Source organism: Sapajus apella, unplaced genomic scaffold (genome assembly GCF_009761245.1).
Source record: "Sapajus apella isolate SASKATOON/1434 unplaced genomic scaffold, GSC_monkey_1.0 scaffold9, whole genome shotgun sequence".
Lineage (NCBI taxonomy): Eukaryota > Metazoa > Chordata > Mammalia > Primates > Cebidae > Sapajus > Sapajus apella.
In genome coordinates this window covers 20,127,659-20,151,119 of record NW_022436949.1, presented here as the reverse complement: position 1 = coordinate 20,151,119, position 23,461 = coordinate 20,127,659, and the positions used below count along the sequence as shown (strand labels likewise).

At 37.9% G+C, this 23,461-nt stretch overlaps 1 long non-coding RNA gene across 1 annotated transcript; it reads left to right on the top strand.

Annotated features, from left to right (window-relative positions):
- The first annotated feature begins 5,735 nt into the window (after positions 1 to 5,735).
- LOC116551211 lies at positions 5,736 to 9,000 on the top strand. The gene is made up of 3 exons (XR_004268773.1): positions 5,736 to 5,746; positions 5,826 to 5,827; positions 8,904 to 9,000. It is a non-coding gene; the product is annotated as an uncharacterized LOC116551211 (long non-coding RNA).
- Positions 9,001 to 23,461: the final 14,461 nt, after the last annotated feature.

Below are 23,461 nucleotides of genomic sequence, written 5' to 3'. Positions count from 1 at the left end.
TAATAATGAAATCAGAGATCAGGGCAGTAAATATTTATAGCAAATACAAGCCATGGAAAGCCCTATTGTATCTTAGGAGTGAAGAGTGACTCATGCATTGCTGCATGTTCAGACAAAGAGTCGTTGAGGAAGAAATCACCTTTTTTCCAGTTACCCAGCAAAGCTTTAGGGAAGAGGTGAAAATAGGGGAAGAAAGGGGCCTAGTTCAACTAAGAATAGGTGGTGTGTCCAGAAGTAGGGTTTAAGGATTAAAAGACAATGAGTTGATTAGCTCACCTAAAGAGAACTTGCAGGGACTAGAAAACAGAAAAATAAAAAACACCTGGTTTCTTTTCCTGGTATGTACTTGCACAATCTCTCTGAGACTCATTTTATCATTTACACACCCATTCATTCATTCATCTATTCAGTCATTTACAAATATTTACTTAGAAATCATGTACTGAGCAATGAGGACTGAACACACTGTGGAGGGGTAGAAATGTCTTGAATGTATAATTATGAAAAGATAGATGTATTACATAAGAAAACCCCTATTTCACTTTTTTTTTTTTTTTTTTTTTTTTGAGACGGAGTCTTGCTTGATTGCCTAGGCTAGAGTGCAGTGACATGATCTCAGCTAACTGCAACCTCCACCTCCCGGATTCAAGCAATTCTGCTGTCTCAGCTGCCCAAGTAGCTGGGACTACAGACACAGGCCACCACGCCTGGCTAATTTTTGTATTTTTAGTAAAGACAGGTTTCACCATCTTGGTCAGGCTGGTCTCAAACTCCTGATCTCAGGTGATCCACCCGCCTCAGCCTCCCAAGGTAGTGGGAATACAGGCATGAGCCACAGCACACGGCCACCTCATTTTATTTCTTGATATGATGAGGAATTTAACTAGGTAATTATGTATCTCTGCCATCTCCAAAACTGTGATTCTGAGTGATGAAACTCACTTTGCCAGTTTGCACTTTGTAATTTGGCAAAGGTCATCAAACAGAACATTTCCCATTTCCAATGTTCAGCACATCTGACATCCCTCAAGGGCTCCTATTACCTGTATATGTACTTGTGCATGCACTTGTCCCCACAGGCCTGCAGACCTAATCACACACAGATATGTCTGGGAGTGGCGATAAGCCCTCAGGGAAATGTGGACATTAGAAAATTATCTTGAGAAATGATCATGGAGTTAAAATCATGCATTGAAGTCAACATACAAATAATTCCATCAAGTATTTACTCTTTATGAGATAGTACTACTAAAATATTATCATCCAAAAACTAAATTTTTGGTCTATTTCTATCCAGCGAGTTTCTTTTAAATCTACAAAATGAAGAACTTTTCTCATGTCTCGAATATGAAAACAATGAGTTCTGATGATTTAAAAAAAAATCTCAAGTAAATCAAAATTGTTTAATGCTAAAACTGCAAGTATCTCCCTCTTCTAGTGTTTGAGTCACTCATCTCAGATATATTAGTCACATTCCTTAAGGCTGAACTTCATTTTATTAATTTCTGAAAAATTCTCCTTATATAAGGCTATCTGGAGCTCTGCAAGTGCATTAGAACAGGATCAGTCTGTTCTTAATGTGACAAATTATACGGTTTCTATGTGAACATTGCCCTTCTTCATTCAGAGTCAGAAAGCATGAAGAGTTGAGATGACTCACAGTTTCCCGACACTGGAGGAACTAGTTTACTTCTGCAGCCCCTTAAATACCATCAGAGACTAACTTGATTCTTCCTAAGTACAAGCAACTCTTCGAAAATCACATTCTAGATAGCGTGAATAATGTACCATCTAAGTCAGAATTTAGCAATAGAATTGTATCTGTCTAAATCAGAAAAGGAGCTAAGAAACCCCTTTGTTAACCCCCATGGTGCCCCTCGACAAATCAATATTTAAACAGATGTTTATACAGTAAGGTGACTTGGTAATGCTAATATTAGTGAGGAATACCAGTGTCTTGATATTCTTCTACAAACAGGTTTCAAATTACAAAAAACAAGTCACAGATACATGTATCAACAACATAGCAATGCTCGGAGCATCCCCCTAGAGCCCAGGAAGCTGAGCTGCCTTTCTCTGCTTGGCTGAAATATTGGCATTTTCCACAACAGCCTCAAATTCTAAAACTATACTATGAGTTCTTTTTGTTTAAAGGCCATGAGTGTCAGAGCTGCAGTCCAATCTATCTCAATATTTGCATATGTAATAGTAGAATGAGTTCATAGGTAGAAAAAAAAATACATCTTAATGTCCCTGTTAGGTAAATCACATAATTTTCTTCTGCCAAGATTTCTTCATCTATTTTATTAAAAAAGGATAATGAGCTCTACCTCACAAGCATTTGTGAATATTAAAAAAGACAATATATTTAAAGAGCTATTCTGCAGATGTTAACATCCTCTTCTCTTCTTAAAAAGTAATGGAGTTTTTTTACCACAAAAATAGATTGAATAAAGATATATATGACATTTTTCAAAAAAGTTCAACAGAAAAAATAATTTGCCAAAAAAAGAATCACTAAAGGACTAATGAAAACTCTAGATCAAAGACCACCTACTATTACAGTGGTTACCAAACAAGCTACACTCACCAGGCTAAGCCTGGGATCACCCAATCACAAACAACTTCAACATTCCCCTGGCTAGGACATCCTGGAGTCTGTTGCAACTGGGCCACTTGGTGACAAGAAAGGGATCTGGTGACAGGAAGAGCTTTCTCCCACAGTCTACCTCCAGCCCACGCCATCCTCCTCAATCTCCTGGGCTTACGCAGTATGAAGGCAGAAGCCATAGCTCAGGAACAGTAACAACAGTGTCATCTCTCTCAAATCCTTTCTGAAAAGACAGAGTAGATAAATGAAGAAATAAACAAATTTTAGAGTTGGGAGGCAACCATTATGAAAAGTAGAAAGAGTATGGACTTTGGAGTCAGACATTTGCTCTCTGCCACTTCCTAGCTGTGTGCCTTCTGACGAGTTTCTCAAGCTCCCAGCCTCAGTTTTCCCATTGTCATATGGAGTAATAACAGCTGCTAAAGAGGGCTACTCTGAGGATGAATAGATGTAGTACATGCAAGATGACTTGGTCAGGTTCCCAGAAAGTGGGCTGGCCTACAGATACTAGTGCTCTTCCAATGTACACAGATGCACATACATAGATTTGATGTACTGGGAAGAAATGGAGAGATAAGATAGAAAAAGGCCACTACTTGCAAAATAATTGAAGTAGTAGCAATAGTAGTAGTAATAAGATGTTGAAAGAGTGGGCAAGGAGCTGGCCCAGCAGCCTAATACTGATTCAGAGTTAGAAAATGCAGAAAATATGATATTTTCAATAGTTATGAAAAAGAGGAAATGAGAATTACAGAAAAGCAAACAACTTCGTTCTTTTTCAAGATGATTTATCCCTCATAGTGAGCTATCCAAAACACAAAAATGACTGGAAGATGCATACATTTACTTAGCCCATAAATACTGGTAATTACCAAGTTAAACGTTTTAAAAAATAACATTAATTGTGGGTTTTTTCCTGATAATAAAGATGGAAAAATAATGTCAATTTAGAAAATTTAAGTACAGAAGAGTTTAAACATGAAAATAAAAAGCATTAAATTTACTTAGACATATATCATGTGCTTACCCATTTTGTTTATTTATTCAACAAATATGTATTTTTTCATTCAACACATAAGCCAGGCACTGTTCTAAGTCATAGAGATTCAACAGTGAGCATCAAGAAAACATCCCCAGCTCAGAGGGCTTACATTCTACTGAGGAGAGAAAGGATGAATAAGGAAAGCATAAACAAATCATTTGCTCCTAAGTGCTATTTAAAAAAAAAAAACGCGTGGGGGCGCTTTCTAAGGAGGAGAGGAAATACTGGGGTGAGACTGGGATGTCTTTAAACATGGGAAACACACAAGGAGATGGCCCTTAGGCAGAGACTTCCAGGAGGTGACAGCACCCGCCATGTGGAGCATTCCAGGCTGAGGTAATTGTAGGTGAAAAGAAAAAGGAGTTCGGTGAGAATTAGGGACACAAAGAGCTAGTAAGGCTGAAACCGAAAGGTTGTTTGTTTTAAGATGGAGTCTTGCTCTGTCGCCCAGGCTGGAGCGCAGTGGTGCAATGTTGGCTCACTGCAATCTCCACCTCCCAGGTTCAAGCAATTCTGCCTCAGCCTCCCAGGTTGCTGGGATTACAGGCGTGCACCACCAACCCTGGCTGATTGTTGTATTTTTAGTAGAGATGGGGTTTTACCATGTTGGCCAGGCTGGCCTCAAACTCCTGGCTTCAGTTTATCCACCCTACTAGCCTCCCAAAGTGCTGGGATTACAGGTGTGATCCATCCCACCCTGCAAAACCCAAGTTTGAGAAGAGTGGTGGGTAATGAGCTCAGAGAGAGGGCAGAACGTTGATCAGGAAGGCTTTTGCAGGCCAATACAAAGAACTGGCTTTGGACAGAGGAGGGACATGATTTGATGTATTTTAAAAACTCACTCTGCCTCTGGCTGTTGTACTGAGAGAAGAGAATGCAGGGAGGAAGGGCTGGTGCAAAGACCCCAGTTAAGAGATCCCTGCAGTCACCTAGGCAGGAGGTGATGGAGGCGGGAGCCAGAGAAGCTGGAGATTGTGGAAAGGGGTCAGATTCTGGATACTTTGAAAGGAGAGGTGAATGGATTGAATGCGGGTATGAGGGAAAGAAAGAAATCAAAACAGACCCCCAGATATTTGACTGGAGCAATTAGAGGGATGAAGTTTCCCTTTGTAGAGATGGGAAAGACTAGAAGAGAAACAGATTTAACAATTTATGGCTAGAAATTTAAAAATCTGAATGTAGACAGGTAAAGTTTGAGATGATTATTGGCTATCCATGTGAAGATGTCTAAAAGACATCAGTGATAGGTGTATATTATATACATATGTAATTAACAAAGTGGAATCATACACAATATTTCAGTTTTGTAATATGTAAAAGTATTTTTTCCTAATCTTAAATGTTCTTTAAGAACACTATTTTCAAACTTTGTAATATCCCTTGCTATATTTTAACATTCAACTACTTTTACACATCAGTTTCATTTTATTATTATTAATGTATTGTGGTTTAATAAAAATCTTTGACAGCCTCACTGACTCCTTAAAAGATCCATCCAATTATAAGGTCAAAGAGTGTGAAACCTTTTAAAACACGATACATACTGAATTGCATTACCAAAAGCCTATACCAATTTAAAGTTGACTCCTGGGTCTCAGAGTAGCCACCTGTTTGTACTTTTCCCAAAAGAGAAAATTGTCAAAGTTTTTCCCAATCCTATAAGTAAAATTATCTATCAACATTTAATTTGCATTATCTCACTTTTAGTATATTTAAACATTTCTTCATAAATGTATGTGCCTCTTGAATTTTTTTCTTTTGTAAATTGTACATTCATATCCTCTGAATTGATCACTTCTGAAGCTATCATTTAGTGTTGAAATAATGACTGTAATAACAGTAGTAGCTAACATGAATTGTATGCTAAGCAGTGCATTAAGCAATTGACATGTGCTAATCTTCACAACCTTATTATTAATACTCAGTTTACAGATGAGAAAATTTTTGATTAAAAAGATGCAATGACCTGATTAACAGTATACAACTAGTCAGTGTTTAAGCCAGGATTTGAACCTAACCTGACTCCAGGGTCCACCAAAAGTAATCATATTCAGTAATTTGAGAAAGAGAACAAGTTTAGAAACTATAGAAAAGTTTGAAATGTAAGATCTGAATTTACTCAGGTAAGGCTTTGCTAGGACAAACAAATCCAGTTCAGAAATGTTATTTGAGCAGTTCAGCTACTCTACCTAATTGAATATCTATCTGGGGCAAAGGTTCACAAAAGATGCTGGGGAAATGTAAAGGACCACTTGATGAGCTCATTTCAGAAATGTGAACTAAGCTTGTCGCCCCTATTCATCTGACCTATTTTCAGATGGAAAGTTCTACTAGTTTTGAATTTACCTACATTATTTTAAGAAGAAAAGTTAAAAGGAAAAATATGGGCTACCAAAAAAAGATGCTTTTGAAGAATAATTTCTTTTGCTTATAGTAGATGTTCTCAATAAATAAATAGTATTTATAACTAATGTTTTTCTTATGGTAATGAAATATTTTTACAAAGGACAGTGAAAGCTGGGCACCGTGGCTCATGCCTGTAATCCCAGCACTTTGGGAGGCTGATGCGGGCAGATCACTTTAAGCCAGTATTTCTAGACCAGCCTGGCCAACATGGTGAAACCCCATCTCTACTAAAAATACAAAAAGTAGCCTGGTGTGGTTGCATGCGTCTGTAGTCCCAGCTACTTGAGAGGCTGAAGCAAGAGAATCGCTTGAATCCAGGAAGCAGAGGTTGCAGGGAGCTGAGATCGTGCCGCTGTACTCCATCCAGCCTGGGTGACACAGTAAGACTCCATCTCAAAAAACAACAACAGAAAGGACAGTGAAGGCCCTTCTTCCTTCCCTAGCCAGCCCCTGGCCTCCCTAGATGTACCTTTCTTGGCAGATCTTTATTTTTCCAAATACATAGTGAGCAGCCATCCTGCCTAGGGCGGCTGCAGCATCATTAAGATGATTCTTGCATCTTAGGATCAAAGTTTCACCTAAGTAAGCATTGTAGGTGGCTGTGCCTGCGGCAGTGAATCAGGAACAGCTCCTCTGAAGGAAGAATAGACTGAGGGATTAGGTGAAGAACCCTGCAGGTTGTCCAAGGTCTTTGTCAAAGCCCTGGGAACATTCCATTTTCTCCAGGCCATGAGCAGTAAGAAGCAGCCAAGACAAGTAGATCTCCTCCTTACCTCCGAGTGAAGCTGAACCAGAAAACGTTCCTACATACTCACATTGCTCACAAAATGGACAAACATATTGTTAACTGATGCCTGTATTGGCTATCAAAACCGTTAGGAGGCATACATATCACCCCTGAAAAGCTGGAAGTGATGAAGGCGGGGGAGGCTTAAACTACAGCAGGACCCTGAAGCAGATCAGGCCATCACTGAGGAATTCTGTTCTGTGGTTTGGAAAGACAATGGACATGAGTAATGTCATATGCTCCAAGGCCTGCTGAAGTCATGCCCCCGCTGATCTTCAAAAGGACACGTATGTATTTTAAAAGGCAACTGGGTCGCATTAAAGCTTTTTTTTTCAAAGGCAACTGGGGACTCTTCTATCACAAATTTATGGAAATTAATGTAATGATCATTACCATAATATAAATAGTTGCCATTTGATAAACCTTACAATGTACCAGGCATCACACTATACATTTCATAGATCAATCTCCTTTAATATTCACTAATAACCCTTGAGAGTAGATATAATACCTATTATCATTTCCACACATCCCCAAGGTGACACAGTTAATAAATGGTAGAGTTGAGAGGCCAATCAGATTTGTCGCATGGCAACAGTGAGAGCTTAATAATGATACTTTCTCCTCTGAATTAGGCAAGATGGTTTTGTTATAACTATCTTTTATATATGAGCTATAATATATGCTATAGATAACATTTATGTTTACTTTCTGAGTTGTATTTTCTTCTTGCCTCAGTATTCTCATTTATTAACTTATTGCTTCTATTTTTTTAGCCCTTATTAAGTCCTGCAGAGAGAACATAAATAAATGAAATAAAAAAATAACTTTACTTATATATTACTTTAAAGTTCAAAGACCTAATAAACTCAAGGAAAAAAAAAAGAACAAATACACTCATTGCCAAATGCAAATGTAACTCTGGATCAAAATGCCTTGGGTACATAATAATATATTGCACATTGCAATATTGAGTAAAGGTAGGAAATAGAGTATATGCCATATCCACAATGGGATTACCAGTAACTTTTATTACTACAATAGAACTGATTTCTCCATTTCGAAATTCTGAAGGCTTTAGAGAGAACAATCTCTGTGAAAGCTTTTCAGTCAGCAAAAGTGATTAAGACCTTTACTATACGTCTTATTCACAAGCACCCCTGAGAGCAGAGTGCCCACTCACAATGATTAGTTAGTGGGTCAGCCTGAATCATAAGAAAGAATGCACCTGACTGAATCACACATTCCACTTCCTGTAGCACCTGGTTTTCTTTGGGTCATTGCCACTCACAAACTGTCCCAGCCAAAGCTTGTTCAGCTCATGAAATCTGATAAGGTCACAACCAGAGGTAGTATGGTAGTGAAATTCACTAGAGTGCTGGTGTAAGAGTCAGGAAATCCATGACTATCTAAAACCAATACACATTTATCTACACAGTTTTATGATGTATGAAACCGTATTGTTAGCAGTCACCTAGACAAAGCCTTCCTATTGACGCACTGGAAAGCAATGCAGGAAACTACCAGTACATGTCCAAATGAATATTGGAGTTGTTAACATTTCAAAATGATTGAGGTACAAAGTGTCTGTTAAATGCGGCCGGTGCTCCTGTGAGTCATCAATCCCATCCCTGTTCTCACAGGAGAACTATTCTTTCTGGACAGCCTGAGAGCCTCTCAGTGCCTCCTTCCACAAAGGCTTAACCCACTGTCATCATCTCCATCTTCTAGGGCAAGGGAGGGAGATCTCGTCTGTGTGAGCTGGAGAAGAATCATTACTTGAATGGAAAATATTTTAAAATAATATTTTTGTTTCAGCTTGAGGAGGGCAAGCAATGAGACATACAGAGAGAGAGAGACTGCTTAGACAATCCTTGTTTGCAATCACTGTTAAAAAAAAAAACACCAGGATATGAAACCTACAGATTCAGACCCCTGATACCAGCATACCAATAGGCAAGCCATATCTCATGAGCGGATTTACATGAACTCAGCTCATAGGAACTGAGTTCATGTAAATCTATGAATCATTTTACTATGAGAAATTCAACTGTCAGGTATGGAGATTCCTTGAAGAGCTAAAGGTAGATCTACCATTTGATCCAGCAATCCCACTGCTGGGTATGTATCCAAAGAAAAAGACGTCATTATATGAAAAAGACACTTGCACACATATGTTTGTAACAGCACAATTCACAATGACAAAGATGTGGAACCAATTTATGTGTCCATTGACTAATGACTGGATAAAGAAAATGTGGTATTATACACCATGGAATACTACTCAGTCATTAAAAGGAGTGCAATAATGTTTTTGGATCATCTTGGAGGGAGCTAAAGGCCATTATTTGAAGTGAAGTAACACTAGAGTGGAAAACCAAAAATCATATGCTCTCGCTTGTAAGTAGGAGCTAAGCTATGAGTACGCAAAGGCATACAGAGGGATATAATGGACTTTAGAGACTCAGAAGTGGGAAGGGGCCAGGGATTGAAAAAGCTGCACATTAGATACAGTGTACACTACTCGGGTGATGGGTGCACCAAAATCTCAGAATTTATCGCTATATATTTCATCCATGTAAACAAAAACCACTTGTACCCCAAAAGCTGTTGAAATAAAAAAAAATAAAATATAAAAACAAATTCAACAGTCAGGAAGGTTGGAAGATCAGTACACTTTCTCCCGCCATCAAGCCACATGGAAAGGCAAATCATCTGAAAGCTGCGTGGTGAGGAGCACAGAGGGAATCAGAACAGGAGGACTGTGCTGATCTTAAATTGTATGACATCCTCAGCCAATAGAGGAGAGTCTTGCCAAGTTTCCCCTGCTAGTTTTGGCTTCTGTGACTCTCAACACTTTCTGAGCCTCTGTAGTTGATGAGCCTTTTTATCAGAGATATTTCCTCCAAGTCAGGAGAGGAAACAAATGTTTGAGTTTCCGCAGAGTATTAAGTTACAATCACATTCCAGTCTTTCCTTCTTATATTCTTCCTTCATTTACTTAGGGTGAATTGATAGTTTTTCCCAAATTCTCCATTCACCATATATAGATGGCTAATTATATCCATTGTGTAAGAATTTTGCAATTCCAACTTCAAGAAAAGTTAATGTTTTAAAAAAGACCAACTTATTTTCAAAATTTTGGGGGATACCTTACCATCACCCTCACACACTGATGTCAGCTTTTAATTTCCACTTAAAAACAACCATCAGAAAACTACCAAAAAGCAACTGCCTAGATTGTAGCCATCTTATACGAATTCATCTAAAACATTCTATTATACATGAATTATTTTGTAGATACACAGGGACTCTCAATATAGTCATAAATTCCCCCACAAAAGGAAAATTATAAATATATGCTGTGTTACTTAAGTTGACTCTAGCAGTAAGGCTAAAAAAAAAAGTGAATGTCTGACTGAGACCTTCTAAGTTGTTCACAAGGTTTTGGCTATGACATTGTAACTCTGCTTCAAAACAGATTTCCAGAAATCTTCCCTCAGAAACAGCAACTCATTGCTAAATAAGCCATGCCTGGTGTTCTGTCTGATTCCTTCCTCCTTTGTGGACAAATTTTTATTTATGCAATCATGGCATCTAAGTACTAGATGAGACCTAAAGAATTCCAGTTAAGCCTTCTGCTTTAACCCAACACCACATCAGATTACCCAGGGCTTACCTCTTCTATTCTTAAAGATTTCCTGGAGCAAAGACCCACAATTTCCCTCCCTAGTAAGTTCTAGAGTTTAATTAAGAAGTTTTTTCTTGTGTGTAAACATAAACTTTCTTGTGGTAACTTAACTCCATTTCTATTTCTGATCTCTACGGAAATAGAGAACAGACACTAGGTTCTTTAATAAATCACATTCCATAGACTTGAAAACACTTGAGTTATTCCTAATTGCTTTCTTTTCAAATTATATTTACCACAGCCCTGTAACTTTTCTTCATCTATTCTATTTCCCAACACTTTAATTGTCTTTGTTTCTTTTTGGGTGCCTAACAAATTTTTTAAATTCCATGTAAAATACAGACAGATCCAATTAAACTTAAAATGGTGTCATAAATTTCCAATCATTTCTCCAAATAAATATTTTATTCCACTTCCCATATCATTAAATTGTGACATTTTGTAATATGTTCACATATGCAGATGGCTCTCTATGGCTTTGTCTCATCTTCAGCTTCAGTTTGGGGTTACAGATGCTCACAACTTTCCAATATTTCCTCTTACCTTTAGACTCTCTGCTTTTCTCAGATAGGAATCATCAGTCAACTCAAAGCAGGATGTCCCACCCTTCAACCCAAATTTCAAATTTCTCCAATGAGTCTAAAGTCATTGCCTCAGCAGTTGGAGCCAATTGGACACTATGTTAAACACGGAGTCTTTTCTTAATGATTTCTCTGAACCATCAACATTCCCATAAGCAGCTTCAACATAGTGAACAGATTATCACTACTACATCCCTTTATGTCAGGAGTTGGATTCGTGATTTTAACAATCCAGTTGAGACAGAACCTTGAAATGAGAAATTTGCAAGCAGGTGCTTATCCATCAAAATGATAAGAAAAGTCAAAAGAGAAGTGTCTCATGATTGCCATCATCTGGAGTCATTATGGCTATGTTTTGTGAAAATTCTTGTAGCAACAATTGGCTGAAGCTAAGGGATTGGGGAGACAATGATTAGGAATCCAAGATAAGAATTAAAATCATGGAAAGAGCTAAACGATGTAATTCAAATAGCAAATCATCATTCCTGTTACTAACTCAATCACATGTCCTTAGTTCCTTTAGGTTGTATTTCATCAGAGTAATGTACTGGGAAGCTACATAGCTTGGCGCTTACTTAAGGGCATCGGCATTGGAGTCAGACAGTCTGTGTTCAACTCCTGACTTTGCCACTTTAAGAGTTCTGTGATAAACTTTTGTAAATTTCAGCTTCTTTTCCTTTTTAAAAAATCTATCTCACAAATGCTTATTATACACCAAGAATTTTTCTAAATTCTTTACAAACATTGATTCATTGAATTGTTGTAACAACCCAATGAAGTAGAAGTTATTATAAACCCTGTTTACAGATGGAAAAATGAAGGCCCAGGGAAATTTATTGCCCACGGCCACACCTAGAAAATGGAAGATTCAGGCTTTGAGCCAGGTGGCCCGGATTCAGGCTCTGCTCTGAATCACTACTGTTGGGGGTGTTATTAGGATTAATAGCAATAATTTTCAATCTCCTGGGAAAAAATAAGTCCTTAGTAAGTGGTAGGCTTTGTGCATTTGCGTGTATGTGGTGATGGTAATTATGTTCCTAACGTTATTTTCCAAAGCCTGTTTTCCACAGGCTATGATCCACTGTGTATGAGGCTGACTTCCAAGGGTGTGGTAGGAAGTGGCAATGCTGATCAGCAGGTGGAGCTCTTTTCTCTCATTATATATTTACCCCAGCACCACCACCAACCATTTCCTCCACCTTGTACCGTGAGTTCATTGGATAATGCTCGATATGCCCAATATTCAAGGGAGACTCCAACTAGCGCCATCATAAAACTTGATATAAAAAGCCTCTGATAATATTAAAACTGTTTTTATCAAGGTACATTTGCACAGAATCTATACAAAGTCTAATAATGCCTGTCTTGTGCCTGTATTCAGTTGAATTAGTTATATTTGTTATATGAAGATTTGTTGAGAATAACAGGTAAAATATGCTGTGCCATGTATATAAGAGCTGTTAAAATACTTCGCTTACATAGTCATAGCACATTATAAACTTAATTTCAAAATGTGTTTCCATAAATTTATGACTCTGAGCAAGGCAGGTCTAGGACAATTATACCCATTTAGTAGATTAGAAGAGTAAGTCCAGAGACATTAGATGATGTTAACTGAATACGAAAACATTATTACTGGGACATAGGATTTTTGGCTCTTTCTCTAGGGCTTCTTCCACTATAATATGTTGGTTGTCACTGATGCTCTGTTAGTGACCATTGTTTCCTTCCTTCCCTCTTTTATCCTGTGCTGTACTGAAACTCCAGGTGGCTATATCAAGACACAATATAATGCAGTGATGAAAAAAAACAACAAAACAAAACACTGGGTTTCAATTCTGCCTTTACCACCTAGTTAAGTGAACTTGGACAAATTACTTATTCTCTCTGTGTTTTGGTTTTGTTAATTGGGGCCACTGATTGGATCTACTTAGTAGGATTGTTGAGGCGAGTGAATGACTTCATCCAAATAAGACATTTAAAGCAGTTCCCAGCCCTCAGAAAACAAGCAACAATTGTTAAGCATATCATTAGCTACTCTTTCTCCCCTCCTTCCTTCCTTGCTTGCTCCCTTCATTCTACAAACATTTATAGAGTACTTGTGTGGAAACAGGAAGCCACAAGAGAGACACTAGAAGTGTGAGACCAGGACTTAAAGTTAAGCTTTCAATGACCATCTATGCTACTGAAAGAAGACTCAGCAAGGGACTTCAGGGAACTCAAACAAAAGGAAGAGAGAGAGAAGGCAAGCAGAAAATTGATCCATTGTCACCAATGTGTTCATGTTTCGTTTTCCTCAGCGGAAGTAATCATTCATTCATTAAGTAAATGTTTATTGAGCATGTTCTTCAGTTCGGTTCATGGTGCAAAGTGCTGAGGAGATTTAAAATAAAAGTAGGGCAGATATGGATTCTATCCCCCAACAGCTAAAACCTAATTCATAAGACAAGAAATGTGATAAATAAATGATCGAAGGCAGACATATACATAAGGAAGGGGCAAAATTCTTTTACAGTCATTCCTACAGGTGGTACAATAATCACTCAACATTTATTGGATACAGCAATTAATGTGATATGATCTCATTTTAAAAACTTTATATCAGCATAGAAGATCACTGACAAAAATAAATTGGGTGAGTGGGATGAGATGTATTTTTATTTCCTTATTTTCTTTGTAATGATAGTGCAATAAAATATCTCAATAAGAGAAAACTTACTGAAGAAAAAATTATGAAATGCCTTTCAACTTTTTACTAGGAAGCTCAAATAGTCCTTCAGGCAAGGCAATTTAGTGAAAAGCAAATGAGTGGGGCAGACAGGAGACACCCTTGCTCTTTGCTTGACCTTCAAAAATTCATTTAACTTCTGAATAACTTCAGTTTGTGGTCTATATAATGGAGATCATAACAACTATATTGCTGCAATCTCAAGGATGCTAAAAAGATACAATAAAATAGTAAATGGGAATATTCTATAATATAAATTCTACTGAAAGTGGGAAGCTATATAAACCAGAGCGATTGAGGGACTAATGCAGAAAAATGAGCTAAGACTTCATAATTGGTAAACCAGAGGTCATGACTCTGCAAGCACAACCTCCATGTTAGCTTCTAGTGGTCAATACTGCCCTTTGGATTCTTATTTCTGGATCCTCATAGCACCTGAGACCATGCTTTACATATGATAAAGATTCAGTTGATATTATTGATAGAATGGCTCTTAAAAGTTATAATGATTTTCAGAAGCTTTGGTAAATAAATATCAAAATTCCTATTGCTTAGAAATAAATTTGACTCTCATCTTACTTTGAAATAACTTAGTTACCAATTATTGACTCCATTCCCATATCTGAGCATTTACTGGGCACCTCATCACTCTCTATACTTTTTTTTCCAACTACAGAACACAATAAACAGAAAAGTCTATAAGTTCAAGCCATCATAATTTTAAAAGCTGGGGTCAGTGGCCTGAAAACTAACCTTGATTTAACAGTTACTCTCCATTCCCCTTATACTACAATGTTTAGGCAGCCTTGTACATGGCACATGGTAGAGGCTCCACCCAGTTTGTTGAACTAACCTGAATTCAAATTTTTAGGGCAAGAACTTGAACTTAGACTTTCAGTTACTAGTTAGGCTACCAATTTTCTTTGGTTCATGTAATTCACATATAATATCCTTTCCTTCTCTAAAAAAATGATGCTGATAATTCAAGCCATCTATTTAATTTGAAAAGATGTTATAAGGATTCCATACTAACTGCCATTGGACAGTTTAGTATCCTCAGATGGTATACTAGATGTAAGAATGTGAAGGACAATAACCACTGATTAAAACATGGCCTCTGAATTTACCTAGCAATCAGCTATTCTCATCTCAACTTTCTCATTCTAGGCTTCATTTGTATACTCACCTAACATATTTTTCTATAGATCATTTGCCTCTTTTACACTGAGGTTAAGGGCCTAGACAAGGAGACAAAGATAAGAGCCTGCCGGAGGAAAAAATCTACAGAAACTAGTTTTTGTACTTACAAAAAGGAATAAAGTAGATATTAGTGTATCTCTCTTTTTTTTTTAAGACAGAGTCTCGGTCTTGTGCCAGGCTGAAGTGCAGTGATGCAATCTCAGCTCACTGCAGCCTCCGCCTCCCGGGTTCAAGCAATTCTCCTGCCTCAGCCTCCTGAGTAGCTGGGACTACAGGCATGTGCCACCACGCCCATCTAATTTTTGTATTTTTAGTAGAGACAGGGTTTCACCATATTGGCCAGGATGGTCTTGATCTCCTGATCTCATGATCCACCTGTCTCAGCCTCCCAAAGTGCTGGGATTACAGGTGTAATCCCATGCCCCGCCATTAGTGTATCTCTTTAAGGAGTTCGAAATGCTTCGTTCCTTGTAGTAAAAGTCTTTGCTAATCCTTGACTATACTTTAAAAAAAAGGTAAAAAGAAGAGCAACAGGCTAAAATTTCATAGTTCAGTTAACAAATAAAGCACTCAACTAAAGTAGAGGATGCCGACTTCTTGAATGTTTTACTTAGAAAATCCAAACTGTCATAAAGCGGCTGTTCCATTTGTCATGAGTATTAACAGAGAATGGGGGCAGAGCTGGGATGTCAAGGTCTACCCATGTGAGCTGGGTTTCCTGCTCACAGGGCCAGTGTGGGGCTATAAAGGAAGGGGAAAACTTATTTCTTCTCTTATCTTATTAATATTCAACTCATAGTACAAATTCCACAGTACAATCTCTCAAAGACCCTAGTACACACAGGGAGATAAATAGAGTAATGCAAAGCTCTATGAATGATTTCCAATACATATAGTAACGGGAAATCATTTTCATATGGTAAGCTTATGTGTGTCAAGGAAATGAGACGTGAAGACAGCAGAATAAATATTAACAATAGCAAATAAGTCTAGAGGTAATATTTTCAGAATCACAGTCCAATACTCCCTCCCTGGCTCTACTGTGCCTGCCATTGAAGTTGAAGACATACAAGGAGCACTTGAGAACTGTGCTCAAGAAAAGTCTTCTCATCCCCACCTCCACCCCTAATCCTCAACTTCTCTGTCTCTGTAATATAAGGAGTTTGTTTCACCTGTTCACAGGGCTCTCCAAAGACTTGCCCATACTCCTTACCAACTTCAGTTAAAAATGCCATATAAGGGTAAAGTGTTATTGTATTTTCAGATTTGTATGACATGGATGCTTTCACTTTAGAATTAAAAAAAAATAGTAAACTAGACAATCCAAAGTGTATATTTGCATGCTAACTTACACAGGAGGAACGGCTATGTAAAATTGAGGAAAAATGATTTTGAAAACTAATTCAAGTATTCTTCTGTTTTATTGAGTGATCTCCATTTAATTAAAGAATTGTGATTGTAGAATGGGATGATGCAAACTCAAAATACATAAAAATGCTAGAAACGCTTACTCATCAATGATGGTTCAGAATCAGTGTGTAGGCTGGGCAATGTGGCTCACACCTGTAATCCTAACACTTTGAGAGGCCAAGGTGGGAGGATTGCTTAAACTTAAGAGTTCAAGACCAGCCTGAGCAACATAGTGAGCTCCTGTCTCTCTTAAAAAAAAAAAAAAAAAAAAAAATCAATGTACTATTTTATTTAGATGTTCTTGCTCAATGAGGATTATCATGTATTTTGCACGCGGTTGCCAGTTTTCATCATAAATAAAAACTATACAACCTTGAAACCTTCATGGAACTACTTTAATCTCTGAAAAGTCAGTAAGCACTTTGGCATTTTATAATCCCTCAATGTCCTTAGAATAAATTATAATCATTATCTGGATTCAAAGGTTTGAAAGATATCAAATAAATGAATGTAATTTCAGTTACTACTGACCTAATGATATGTCCTGAACTGTTTTGTTTTGTTTCATTGTAAAAATCCCTAATATTACCTTGTTTATTTCTCATTTGTTTTTAGTAAAAGAAGACTGCAGAAAAATCAGAATGAAATTACATAGGTGGTTTTGACTATTGGGATCTTGATTAACAGATGAAAGTTCCAGATTCTGAAGCAGTAGAAAGGAGGGGAAGTGGGGACTCTAGGCCTCTGTATGCCAGTAGCCAGCCATGGGACCCTGAGTGACTCCCTTCAATTATCTGAGTATTGGATTCCCCGAGTATCGGATTCCCCATCAATTAAAGAAAAGGATAACAAAAGTAACCTCCTAACAAATTTCACTTTCTATGGTTTTTATGATACTTAGGGTGTAGGAAAACAATCATTTGTAAAAGTTTTTTTTAATGGAATTTGGTGGGAAGATGGATTGCTTAAGGTCAGAAGCCTTGATTCTAGTTATCAATGCCACTAACCAGCTGAGGGACTGAGCCAGTTAAACCCTTTCTGATACAGGAAGAAGTATTAAATTAAATTAAGGTTTCAAAAACAAGCAATTTCATGCATGCCATCTATTAACCTTTCTGGATCTCAACTTTCTCATCTAAAATGTTAAAGTGCTTGACTGGACAACCTTTAGAATCTTTTAGCTCTAGATTTCAGTGTTTCTGTATCATGTTACAAAAGCAGCCATTTTTATTTTCTAGATTTGCTCTATCACTAAGGTAGTCAAGTAGCCATTTTCTACACCAATCATTGTAAAGACTGATAAACTAGCAGTAGATAGCTTTTGATCTATTTATCCATGACTCGTCAAAATAATATCGTTCAGGTGTTTATTGTGAGGGAACCAAATCTTGCTGATGAGCCATTTCATTCATTTCTTTGTCCAATAAATATTCATTGAGTTTCTCTACCTTCTTAAAAGGCCTTCACCGAAACACATGCCTCTTTACATAACAAAAGAGCTTACCTTCTTTGTGCTTCTTTAACTATAAAATTGTGGCTGTGGATATTTACCTCCACTACAGAAGGGCTTTGATGACTCATGACGTTTGTAAGGTACACTGAGGTCCTTGATGGAAGGCGCTCCATCTGTTGCACAGTGTAATTAACATTATGACTTTACCAAAAGAAACATAAGAGTCATTGTTAAAGAGCATCATGGGGGCTGGCTTGGCTTTTAGTCATAAGACACTTCTGATGTAGAGGAAGGTAATAATTTATAATAGCTACTAAAAGCAACTTGGATATGAAAAGAGTTAGTTGTTTTTAAACTCAACACAGCCTTTTTATTAATTAAAGGAGTAGCCATGGTAATGTCTTCAACATGTTTTATTTTTGAACTAATAAGAAAAACAATTAAGTGTCAAGCTTTAGAGCGTTTATTAAAGCTGAAGAAGGTAATATTCATATGAATTAGTCATGCTCTTCTTTAGAGAGTTCAGTTACTGCAGAGCTGGGAAATTCCTGGTCCTTTGGTTAAAAGTAGAGAGATGCCTCCTCTACCATCTTTTATATGTGCTTTACTTCCACGACACATGGCAGCAGTATCAGGGAAGAGCATCTAATCCAGGGATCTGAGCCTGATTGCTTGAGAAAGCCAAGTGAAAGATTTTTCTATTTCAGGCATCCTCTCTGAGTGGCAAGGAAAGCTCTGGGCAAATTTCAGGGATCCAGAAATAGTTGCTTCTGATAGGTCAAACCTAATGGTATTAGTATTGCGCACATCTATGTGCTCAGTAAAGATGTTAATGATGATGATGCCAAAAATTGTGTCACTTATGAATTATCCTCAGCCATGATTATTCCATGTTTTGCCCTCACCTCATAAAAAGCCACTGTGATGAAATTACATACATCTATGTAAGACCCCAACTGGGCCTAGGTTATTGGTTTGTATAGACCAGAAAGCTGTTTTTGGTGACCTGTAGACTCTGACTGTTTCTAGCTCATTTTCTCCATGTTTTTTTTCCCCCTCTTTTCTCTACATTTTTTCTTTTTTGCTCTTTTTTCTTTCTTCTTCATTTTTCAATTTTTCTTTTCTCTTTCTCTTATTTCTTTCATTTTCTTTTCTTTATTTTGTTTTTCTCATGTTTATTTTTATTTTGTCACTTTATTAGTTTTCTTTTCCCTACTTCATCTATTTTCTTTGGAATTTTTCTCACTTTTTTCTTTTTCCCCCATTTAATTTTTTTAGTCAGGATTTCTAGTGCAGTTAGTACAGTTAGTATTGTTGGTCGTATTATCAGCATACTAATAATACATAGTAGTATTAGCAAAGTTAATACAGTTGGTGAAGTCTGTTAGTATTGTTAGCCTAGTTAGTATAGTTGGCATTGTTCATTAGTTAGTATAGTTTGCATAGGTAGGGTTTGTAGTTAGGAGGCACCTTGTGGCAGAGCTTGGCCTCCATCTCACCTAGGGAGGCGATCAAAAAGAACTTGCTCCTCAAGACCATTGGCAGGGGCATGTTCGTCAAGTGAAGCTGTCAGGGCACATACTGACTGGGACGCAGGGACTTACAAAAATCACCTATAAAGTGAATGGCTTCCCTGCCTCTCTCTACAGAAAGAGGTAGCAATCATGAAGAACCCACATCACCTGAACATCATTAAACTCGACCAGGTGATTGGAAGGTGGACACCCTCTATTTGGTGATTGAATATGCCCTAGAAGGAGTGCTTTTCCACCAAATATGCCATCACAGCCACATCAAGGATGAGAAGAAGGCCCAGTGGCAGACACTGTCCACCCTGCAGTACGGCTACAGAAAGAAAATCATTCAATGGAACCTGAAGCCACAGAACGTCCTACTGCATGACAAACATAACTTAAATATAATCAACTTTGGTTTCAGTACCACATTTGCAGGAGAAATGTTGAGAGCCTTTTATGGGACTTATTCTTATGTTGCCCTGGAACTCTTCCTGGGCCATGGGTACCAAGCCCCTGACACTTCATTTCTCTCTTTAAGGCAGGTCTTTTGGGTTGGCAAGAAGCAAATTTTTTAATTTTTTTTTTTTTTTTTTAAGACAGAGTCTTGTTCTGTCATCCAGGCTGGAGTGCAATGACGTAATCTCTGCTAATTATAACCTCCACTTTCCGGGTTCAAGCAATTATCCTGCCTCAGCCTCCCAAGTAGCTGGGATTACAGGTGCCCACCACCACTCCTGGCTAATGTTTTTGTATTTTTAGTAGAGATGAGGTTTCACCATGTTAGCCAGGATGATCTCGATCTCCTGACCTTGTGATCTGCCCTGGTTGGCCTCCCAAAGTGCTGGGATTGCAGGCGTGAGCCACGGTGTCCAGCCTATGAAGCAAAATATTTTTAACATAAAGTTGTTAAATCTCTTAGTGGCCCAGTGGCAGCCCTGGCTAAGTTTATAGCAAAATAGCACAATGCCAGAAACATAATAATAACTAAAGGAACATGACTTGAAACCCACATAGAGACCTCCATGGTAGTTTGCACACCTCTATAATTTTTTATAAATTAAATCACTGAGAGGTTGAAGGGAGGGAGAGATAAATAGGTGGAGCACAGTAAATTTTAGGACAGTTTTTATTATGTATAAGGGTGGATACATGGCATTGTGTAATTGTCAAAACCCATAAAATTAGACAACACAGAGAGAAAACTAGTGTCAACTATGAACTTTAAGAAGATATCACTATTGGTTCATCAACTGTAAAAATGTACCACCCTAAAACAAAATGTTAATAATAGGGGAAAGTGTGGGGTTGGGGATAGAGGAAGTACTGGAAACTCTCTTTCTGCTTAATTTTTCTGGTAACCTAAAACTGCTCTTAAAAATAAAGTATACTTTTTAAAATTTCAATCATATTTGAACAAAAGCTAAAGATATTATATTTTTTTGAAAATACTAATGATATCCCCTTATTGCAGAAGTCGTATATAAAATTCTAGCCTGATGATGACTTTTCCTGGAGCCTATGTGTATGAGTGATATGCTCAAAAAAAGCAATATCACAGAGTTCTTAATCTATCTTGAACCAAAAAATGTAGTATGAAGTATCAGTTTTTAAAATAAAGATCAATGATGATCACCATGAAACTTATATCTCTATTTCTTAGCCCGGAACAAAAGATGAAATATTTTATATCCTGTAAACTTCTATATTTTTAGCCCATCTACATATAGCTTACAGGTAATGGGAGGGGCAGCTGGATCACACAGACAACTGAATTCTGAGTCCTTCTGGATCTTTTTGTACTTCCTTTTCTGGGAATCTCATAAGCCAAGATTTAAATGTCATGGGAAAGTGGAAGTAATACACTGTTCTTTAAGGTAAGTCATCTAGAACCAAATGGTTATGGTATAGCAATATTTCATATGTATGCAATGTCTTTGTGTCCTGAATCATCTTAAGAACAAGTAGTTCAATTAACTATAAAATATGACGTCAGTTACAACAAACCATTGTGTGAAGAGTTTGAGGATCACCCGAGTCCAACTTACAAATTCTATAATGACTAAATACATATTTAAAGAGATGCTGTCATGTCCCTTCTGTAGATACTGTCTTTTGATGTTGTAGGATGACATTGCAGTAATCAGTCAGTGTGTTCTGATGTGGTCAACCCAGGGAAAAGGAAGAAATAGATCAAATTTAACTTTGGAATACCTCCAGGAATAACTTATTTTCTTTATTCTCAGAAACAGCTTCTGGATTCCCCCATTGCTTGGGAACTTTTCCTTTTTGACCCTAAAATATTTGCTACTTCTAGTCCTGTCTCATGTTGATTGCTTGAAGAACAGGACCTCACCCATGATGGCCTACGTGGTCCACCCTTCTCATTAACATTCTTGCTGCTCCACCCATACCACCCATTGATAACGCTCATTTTTAATTCACTCATTTACTCACATACACAGACAACATGCATATGCTGAGCCCCTACTATAAACTAGACACCAGGCTAGGCCCTGGGATATCGTCCAAACTTCTCCAACCCACAGCCTGTGTGCCACATGTGGCCCAGAACAGCTTTGAATGTGGCCCAACACAAATTCTTAAACTTTCTTAAAACATCATGAGATTTTTTTTTTTGCAATTTTTTTTTTTAGCTCATCGGCTATGGTTAGTGTTGGTGTATTTTATGTGTGGCTCAAGACAATTCTTCTTCTTCCAGTGTGGCCAAGGAAAGACAAAAGATTGGACACCTTGTTGTAAGCAATAAAAGATGTGGTTCCTCTACTCATGAAGTTTACAGGCTATCTAGAAAGACAAACATTAAACACACATCACACAAATGAGTTTTTAATTAAAATATTCATAAGTGTTACAAAGGCAAACACGGAGCTCTGAGGACCTGTAAGATAGAGGAAACTAACCTGAAAATGTCTGAGTGGGAGTTGGCCAAGAGATGTTTAAGGCTCTGATGTTTTTTATTTAGTCTAGCCTATGATCATGCTGAAACCTGCCAGTCTTCCATCTCACCTCTTGAGGACAAAGCTCCCTATTCTTTTTAAAGATGCAATTAGCTAATCTAATAAATTCACTGTAGTATTAAAATGCTGTGGAATAAAAGCTCCTGGGATGCCTTCAGAAGACCCTCTTCTCTGAACAGCCCAATATGTTTATGTCAAGGGAGACATCAAGCCCCTCTGGTAGCCATAAATCAGTATTCTGGTGGTTTTTTTTTCTTTTTCGAGACAGGGTCTCACTCTGTTGCTGGAATGCAGTGGCATGATCATGAATCACTGGAACCTTGACCTCCTGGGCTCAAGTTGTGTTCCTACTTCAGCCTCTTTTGTAGCTGGGACTACAGATGCAGGCCACAATGCCCAGCTAATTTATTTTTTGTAGAACCAAGGTCTCCCTATGTTGCTCAGTATAGTCTTGAACTCCTGGGCTCAATGGATCCTCCCATCTCAGCCTCCCAAAGTGCTGAGATTACAGATGTGAGCCACCATGCCCAACCTCATAGATCAGTATTTCTAACTGGGGAAATGTGAGATCAGTTATGATGGGAAAGCTGATAGATGGGCTAGTTTGGACAGAGTGGTTCACACTGCAATCTGCTGCCTCCTTTATCTTTCCCAGGGTGAGGCCTGTCAGTGATCCTCAGGCAGACGTCCTTGGGCCTTCTAGGTCTCACATCTTGCCCATAACCAGAAGAAAGTCCTTGAAAAAACTCAGGGACCCACCTTAGTGGTGATGACCTTAGATCACTGTTGTAGACCATTATAGAAGATCCTCACAGCTATCCCTTGGCCTTCAGCTAACGTAATAACATAGTCTGTATAGGAGGCATAAAAGCCTGAGAGATCCCAGCAAGATACTGATCAGCCCATGCAGGCACATCTGTGAGGCAGCAGCAGTTTAACTCCAATGTCTTCCTAGGAGTCTCTCCATTCTCCCCATTAACAGCAATAGCCCACTTTGTGTTATCTATTTGATGCCCAGAAGTCTGCATTGTTAAGTCCCATTAGTCAAAACAATGTC